The sequence below is a fragment of the Symphalangus syndactylus genome, chromosome 1 (genome assembly GCF_028878055.3).
Source record: "Symphalangus syndactylus isolate Jambi chromosome 1, NHGRI_mSymSyn1-v2.1_pri, whole genome shotgun sequence".
Classification (NCBI taxonomy): Eukaryota; Metazoa; Chordata; class Mammalia; order Primates; family Hylobatidae; genus Symphalangus; species Symphalangus syndactylus.
In genome coordinates, this window is record NC_072423.2 from 152,675,486 (window position 1) to 152,683,718 (window position 8,233).

The 8,233-nt window shown below is 45.3% G+C and overlaps 1 long non-coding RNA gene across 1 annotated transcript; it reads left to right on the forward strand.

Moving 5' to 3' along the window:
- The first annotated feature begins 1,003 nt into the window (after positions 1-1,003).
- LOC134732208 (uncharacterized) lies at positions 1,004-5,665 on the forward strand. The gene is made up of 3 exons (XR_010115148.1): positions 1,004-1,280; positions 3,871-3,988; positions 5,304-5,665. It is a non-coding gene; the product is annotated as an uncharacterized lncRNA (long non-coding RNA).
- Positions 5,666-8,233: the final 2,568 nt, after the last annotated feature.

Consider the following 8,233-nt stretch of genomic DNA (forward strand, 5'->3'; position numbering starts at 1 on the left):
GCAAAGTTAGCATAGTCTCACCACCAACTACAACCCAAGTTGTTTTCCCTTTGTGTTCAGTCCTCTTCCCTTGGACCCTGAAGATTCTACCCCAAACCCAGAGCAGCTTCCAACATGGGGAAGTCACTCACCTCAAAAGGAATATTGCTCTTTCAGTATGGAACAATAAGAGATCAAATTCAAAGCCATAGTAATTCTGAATCTGGCTTCAGGACCCAGGTTAGCCTGTCACTCAAAAGCAACTGGAACTGGGAAAGAGGAAGAGGGAGAAGGTTTTTCCCTAACTGCAGGAAAGCTCTTCCATCCCACACCAGCTTAATTGTTGAAAGAGAGCCTCCTTTAAAGGCTTTAGCCAAAAGCTGGATGGAGAGGCACTTCCAACCAGTTCTTTCATCCTGAGATATTTTGGGGCAAGACACACCTGCATTTTTTATCCTACCCAGGGCTTACTGAGCTCTTTGTCAGTTGAGGATTCTTGGCCTTAAACCAGCTCCACCACTAGCATTTGTGTGCTTTGGAAAAAACCTCTCTGCTGAAGAATTGAGAAAGTAGTCCATGGTCTCAAAGTAATGACACACTGTGGCGACACAGGATCTTGAAATGTGTGTGTAAAATGTGGCAGGGGCCTCGTGTGCTGTGACGCTGGCTGCTGGGCCACATTAACACTCAGTGACTTCCCTGAGCCCAGGGTCTCATTGCCGATCCCACTGGGACTGCTATCTCCATCCTTCCATTTAGAACAGCTGCTCCCACAGTCCCTGGGAAAGAACTGCTCTATGTTGACAGTTCCCCCCAACCCCAAACCACCTTGGGCTGTTTACAGTAAATACTGCACACTAGTGAGGTCTTATTGATCTCTTTCTTCCCAGACACCTTCCCAGCCCCTCCCGCCCTGCTCTCATTTCTGTGTCTGCCACCTGGAAGCAGCAAATGCGGCTCTGCTTGCTTTTCTGCATACCAGAGGCAATGATAATATTTACCATGGCAGTTGGAGGACTTTACTGCAGTCTTCACAGCTCTGGCACTCAGGTTGCAGTGAGATCCAGGGAGGGCCAGAAGTGAGGCGCCCAGAGAAGTGTTCACTTCTGGCTCAAAGTCCAGGTGTGATAGTGCATGAAACCCTCCCCCCACCCCCGATTTTGCCATCCAGAGCATGGTAATCAAGAAACGCCTAGATGTTTCCAAAAATGGATTGGGTGTCCCTCCAAGTGTTCATGAAAAGGTTGAATTTCCTCTCAGTGGAGAGTTACAGAGGAGATTAGCAGATCAGGCTGAATTAGGTAAGTTGTCTCCAAAACAGATTCACATATCCCAAAAGAAACAAAGATAATCCGTTAAGGCACAGGAGAAAATATTATCACTTTTATTTATTTTTCTTTTTAAATGTAATTTTTGTATATGTCTTAAAGTATATTAGTACAGAAGTATGTCATTTATAAATGAATAAATGAATAAACATACATCAATTGAGGTTACATACTCAAATTATTTTTATTGCTTAGGGCAACTGAGCCAAACCATTTGAAGCCCATTAAATTAGGAGATGCCTAGGCTCTTTTCTCACACTGAAACTCGGTGGTTCTGTAGTTTCATGTTCTGGGACAAATTCTGCTGTGATAGACCTGAGAAGGGGAGAGAGAAGAAAACTGACAACTGAGGCAATCGGTCTCGGCCGGGCGCAGTGGCTCACACATGTTCACACCTGTAATCCCAGCACTTTGGGAGGCCGAGGTGGGCAGATCACTTGAGATCAGTAGTTCGAGACCAGCCTGGCCAACATGATGAAACACTGTCTCTACTAAAAATACAAAAATTAGCTGAGTGTGGTGGTGAGCACCTGTAGTCCCAGCTACTCAGGAGGCTGAGGCAAGAGAATTGCTTGAGCCCTGGTGGCAGAGGTTGCAATGAGCTGAGATTGCACAACTGCACTCCAGCCTGGGTGACAGAGGGAGACTCTGTCTCAAAAAAAAAAAAAAAAAAAAAGGCAACTGATCTCCCGGCGGTAGCCAGATTCTGTGGGCTTTCTGCTATCTGGGACTCTTGATCCTCCCAGCCTCCTGGAACCTGGGATCATGGCGAACCCTTGAGATGGAGGTGAAAGAGTTTACAGGCACAGGATAGAGGATGGGCTGGTTATTGCCCCTTGGAGACATCCAGGGGCTCCCTGTCTTCTGGGGGTGCAGCTTCAGCAGGCAGTGGGACCAGGCTGGATCTGATACAAAGAGAATAATGGCTTCTAGTCTTAGAGACTGTGCCACCTAGACGGCATCATCTTAATTCTAGTTCTGTTGAGGATTTTTGCCTGATACAGGCCATGCTCTCTCCAGCTTTAAAGTGGAAACGTTAGCAGGAATTTCTGATGTCACAGAAAAAAAATAAAATAGAACTTGAACTGGAAAGACCTGTCTGCTAATCATTTGGCTTAACTCTGGGTGCTTTGTAATTCTTCTTCAGTGGTTTAATTGAAGATTTTTCTTAACCTTTCCACTTTTTGTACTCCTTTATCATCCAACTACTCTCATTTATTGTTTCATCACTTTTCTTCTTGCCATTATTCATTCCACCTTCCTCCTTTCTTCTGAGGATGCATGACCAACTGAGCCCCTCTTTCCCCCAAGCGGTACATTTTGCCAGTGACTCCATTCCGTTCAGCAATCATTTCATAAAAAACCTCTGGTGAGTGTGAACCTTCACTTCAGTTGCTCACCATTGCTATGGTTTGGCAGTGTCCTCACCCAAATCTCATCTTGAATTGTATCTCCCGTAATTCCCACCTGTTGTGGGAGGGATCTGGTGGGAAATAATTGAATCATGGGGGCAATTTCCCCCATACTGTTCTCATGGTGGTGAATAAGTCTCACGAGATACAATGGGTTTATAAGAGGAAGCCCCTTTCGCTTGGTTCTCATTCTCTCTTGCCTGCTGCCGTGTAAGATGTGCCTTTCCCCTTCCACCATGATTGTGAAGCCTCCCCAGCCACATGGAACTGTGAGTCCATTAAACCTCTTTTTCTTTATAAATTAACCAGTCTCGGGCATGTCTTTGTCAGTAGCGACAAATACACCATTCCCTGCAGTGCTTCTCACCTATCCTCCCAAACTCCTCCTGCCTGGTAAATTCTCACTGACTTTTTGAAAACACGGCTTAGACGTCACCTCTTGCGGAAGGCTTCTCTGCTTCCTTATACACCATCCAAACAAACTAATCACTCCCTTCCTTATACTGTCTGCGTATGTGTCTTTCGTGGCATCATGTTTGGTTGCACTGTTACATTGGCATGTCTGTCTCCTTCTGCTGGTCTGTAAACTCATTCATGGCCAAGCCTGAAACCCTTTTTACCGTCTTCTAGCACAGTGCCCGGTGCAAAGCAGGTTCTTAAGAAAGTGAGTGAATAAAGGAAGGAAGGAGATTTGAAGTCAGCTACTCTTGGCCTTCTTGTGGGTTCACCAGAGCTTAGCCAGTTGCAGAGCTAACAACAACAACAACAAAGCTAGCATTTGTTGTGTGCTTCCCTTTGTTCTCAGTGAGAAACAAATTACACATATCACTGGTTGAGTGGAGACCACCAGACCAATTAATTATATACTCGTTTCACTAAGAAGCAGCACCCTTCTCCCCACTTACTTGGAAAGGATGTTCCAGGCTAAATAACAGTACCCTCCTGGCTTGGTTCTAATTGCCAGACTGTTTCTCAGGTTCATTTCTGTCTTTTAATCAAAGTTTATATACATCTTTCTTCCTGGATCTCAGGAATTCAAACCTTGCACCGGGAGCAGTAACATGTTCTTGCTCCCAGAAATGTCTTGTAAAATTTTCCAGTGACAAAAAGACTAAGTCTAATTGAAATACATTTTTTTTTCTTTGAGACAGAGCCTCACTCTTTTACCCAAGCTGGAGTGCAGTGGTGCAATCACAGCTCACTGCAGCCTTGACTTCCCAGGCTTAAGCACATCTCCCACCTCAGTTTCCCAAGTAGCTGGGACCACAGGTGCATACCACCAAGCCCAGCTATTTTTTCTTTTTTTATGTAGGAATGGGATCTCCTTAAGTTGCCCAAGCTGGTCTTGAATGCCTGGGCTCAAGCAATCTGCCCTCCTCGGCTTTTCAAAATGCTAGGATTACAAGTGTGAGCCACCATGTCTAACCTGAAACACAATTTTAAATGAACACAATTTGTTGTTGTTGTTGTCTTCTCCACCAAAGAAAATTAGTTTTTTAAAGACTCACCAAGTTAAACAATAAATAAATCATACAGTTTATCAACTTTAGTTTCTAATTTCTTCAACTGATCCCTCATTCACAGCCAGGAAAAATCACACTTTTTTCTTTTATATCTGATCTCTCTCTCTCTCTGTCTCTCTCTCTCTCTCTCTCACACACACACCCACACACACACACACACACACGCACACAGGCTGGAACCATGAAACTTTAATTCCCAGGCCGTGAAAGCTTTTGCACAGGTGAGAGCTTTACTCTCGGCCTTATAACCGAGTCACGTCTTACAACCCAAATCCTCCTATTAGCAGCTGCCCAGAAACCGACAGAACCTGGGAGAATAATCTACCCCACTCTGGCCTCTACCAAAACTTCCCTTTTCTTCCCAGTCCCAACTCCCAGACTGACACACCCATCCCAGCAAGGTGTCCCTGAAGAAAAACCCTCTTGAAAGGCATGGAGAGCCCCTTTTCAATGTTACAGGCATGGCTGTCCTGTAACATTAAAAATATATCCTCCCCTCTCTGGTTGAAGCTACAATCACCCAGTGACATCATAGTGTAGCCTGGAAAACTAAAAATTGAACTAATAACCAAACATCCAGGTTCTAAGGTCATCATCCATGCGATACCTGTGAGACCCATGATGTTTCACTAAGCCTCTCGGGGTCATTTACAAATTGGGCAAAATTGCATTGTCTCCTCTTTTTCCTTCTTTCTCTCTGTCTCATCTTCCCACTCTCTTATTCTCTCTGCTTCTGTCTAAGGCCATTGCAAGGACAAACAAGATAACGTTTGTGAAATGCCTTAAATTCCTCCAAAGGAGGTTTATCAATTCAAAACACTATTGATTTTTGAGATGTGATTTTTAGTGCTATGCTAATGCTGTTAAAATATTTGTATTGACGAAAAGAGTTCTGTGGACAGATGGTGATTGTGGTACCACAGTGTGAATGCACTTGATGTCACTGAACTGTACACTTAAAGATGGTTAAAAGAGTAAATTCTACATTATATGTATTTTACTGCAATTTTAAAAATAAACGTATGCAGCCATAAAAAGGAATGAGTTCATGTCCTTTGCAGGGACATGGATGAAGCTGGAAGCCATTATTCTCAGCAAACTAACACAGGAACAGAAAACCAAACACCGCATGTTCTCACTCATAAGTGGGAGTTGAACAATGAGAACACACGGACACAGGGAGGGGAACATCACACACTGGGGCTTGTCAGGGAGCGGGGGGCAAGGGGAGGGAGAGCATTAGGACAAACACCTAATGCATACAGGGCTTAAAACCCAGATGACAAGTTGATGGGTGCAGCAAACCACCATGGCAAATGTATACCCATGTAACAAACCTGCACATTCTGCACATGTATCCCAGAATTTAAATTAAAGAGTAAATAAATAAATGTATAAAAATAAATCACCGCAACAGCGAAAATCTTTATATTGTTCAGGTAGCTCTCTGTGCCCCCACATTTCTCAATTTGTATGCTTTCTCTTGTGTTTGGTGTAGGATTTTCACAGAGGATAAGATCAGGGGTTTATTTCACTCCTTCTTCCCATTTAATAGATGAGGAATGAGGCTCATTGGAATGAAAGGGCCAATTCCAATGTAAGTTTCCTAATTCAAGGTCAAATGCAGTCGTCATAGAGGAAAGTAACACATCATCCTATGTATTGTCAGTAGCAACAACCCATGATATTAGTAGCTATCATAACAAAAATCTGTAAGAAGAGCTCCCATCAGCACACCCACTCCTACTGGCCCTAGGAGAAGAGAGAGCTACGGAGAACTGTGCCCAGCTTGGTGCAAGCTTGCAGCATTGCCCCATCCCCTCCTGGGAGAGCACACCCCACAGCAGCTGCTCTGGGACTGACAAGCAAGGGCGGGGCTGCCACCTGGAGCGGCCCTGATTTCCGTCCACCTCTCCCTCAGCTTTCAAAGTGACCAGTTCGCAATGCTTTGCCATCTCAGAGAACTGAAAGCCAAGTTTCGCCCGAGAATGGACACTTTACAACCGGGTTATAAACTGTAATCAAGGAGCTCTCGGAGAGGTTGATACAACCTCCAGCTAGCTTGACCGAGTGGCGCCACAGGAACTGGCCCTGGTTCCTTCTGGAGAGTGCTCTCCCTGGAAACGGATGTGCTGAACGTGCTGTGTCATCACCAGGCAGGGCAGAGTCCCGGGAAAGGAGGCACAGCTGCATGAGTCACAGAGAGACTTCTAGAAAGGCAGAGCAAGAAAGGGCTGCAGTGATCTAGACAAAGCCCCTCTTTTTGTAGATAAGGATCGGAGGACAGGCACCCAGGGTGGGGTCAGGCCAGCAACCTGCCCGGGGCCGCCATCCATCAGCTGCATCTAGGAGTAGACACCACACCGTTTAACAGCCAGCGTCCAGCGTTCTTGCCCCCAATGCCATCCCACCCGTAGCCAGACGGGCAGAAAGGTACGGTGGGAAAACACGCACTTATAAGCCAGACCCAGCTATGCATCCCATCTCCCTTCATGGCTCCGAGGCTTTGGGCAAGTCACTGTCTCTGAGCCTCAGTCTCCTCATCTATAAAACGGGCATAATATTTCTCATCTTTCAAGGTTAACATAGGATTAAATTAAGTGATGTGTGTAAAGTGTTGGTGCCGTTTCCGGCAGAACAAGTGTCTCACAAGTGGTAGCTGTGACTTATGACTATTAATATTACCTTGGCCACTACAGTTCTCTGTGCATGATGGTCCTTATCTGGGGCAGGATTCCCAGTGCCCTGTGGGTCTTGCTTCTTGGATTAGGGCAGATTCAGAGCACAGAGGGAGGCCGCAGATCAGAATGGGGCAGAAGATGGAGAGAAGGCTTCCCTCCATAGGTGGAGTGCCAGTAGGTAGGAGGGAGTCCAGGCAGCTGCCTCATGTATGCCCAGGACGCCATGTTCTTTGGGATTATCTGACACCACAGTGGAAATTAGATGGCTTCTGGAAAAATAAAAAAATAAAAAATAATAATAAAAAAAAACAAGAACAGCAAAGACTGAAGCCCCTATACTTTGAGGCTAGAAAAGAAGAGGCTGTCCCACTTCAGCAGGCTTCAGTGAGTTGGGCAAATAAAATGCACAACTTGCCCTTCAAGCACACCCAAAAGAGCATCTAGGGAGCTCTGCCGCTGTTTTGAGAGGGCCACAAGGAGTGCTGGATGGTTTCCTTGCCTCAGGACACGGTAACATGGTACACCTCGGCCAGGGGTCCTCAAAGCGTGGTTCTCAGTCCAGCAGCGTCAGCATCACCAGTGAGCTTGTTAGAAATGAAGAAACTCCTGCCCCACCTTTACCTACGGAATGAGAAACTCTGAGGATAGCCTCCAGGAAACTGTTTACCAAGCCCTGCGGGCAATTCTTAGCTCCGCTCCATGGCTGTCAATCTTGGCTGTACCTGAGAAGTCAAGGCTACACCCCAGGCCAATTTAATCGGAGTCTCTGGGATTGGACCAGGTACCAGCTTTTTTAAAAACTCCACCAGTGATTTCAATGTGCAGCCAAGCTTGAGTCCCACTGATGCATAACAAGAATTTGAATGAATCTGTAAGTAATTCATAATGTTTGTTACAATCTTGCAACGCAAAACAGTAGCCATCAACTCCAAATGCTGGGACCCACCTCCTTTCCTTGTGTTTAGTGTTTCTGTTTTATTCCTGCCACTGCTTCTTCAACGGTTTTGTGAAAATTCCGTATCCCAGAGAAGTTTCAAATACACTTGTTACCCCTACGTATTCACCCATCACTACCACTGTTGATTCAATGAAGTTGAATTCTTTGGCTCATGCTAAGGAAAACTGAAGAGGAGCCTCCATTCATTCCAGACCCTTAGGATGCCATGCAAATTTGCAAATTAGAGTTAACTATGTTTCTGACATATGTGTCTATTTTCTGTTGGATTTTGTCTAGTGTTCTTGTTATGTTTATGCATTTATTCAGCTTTTAATTCAGATCAGCACCAAAGCAGGCTAATAAGGCCGCCTTT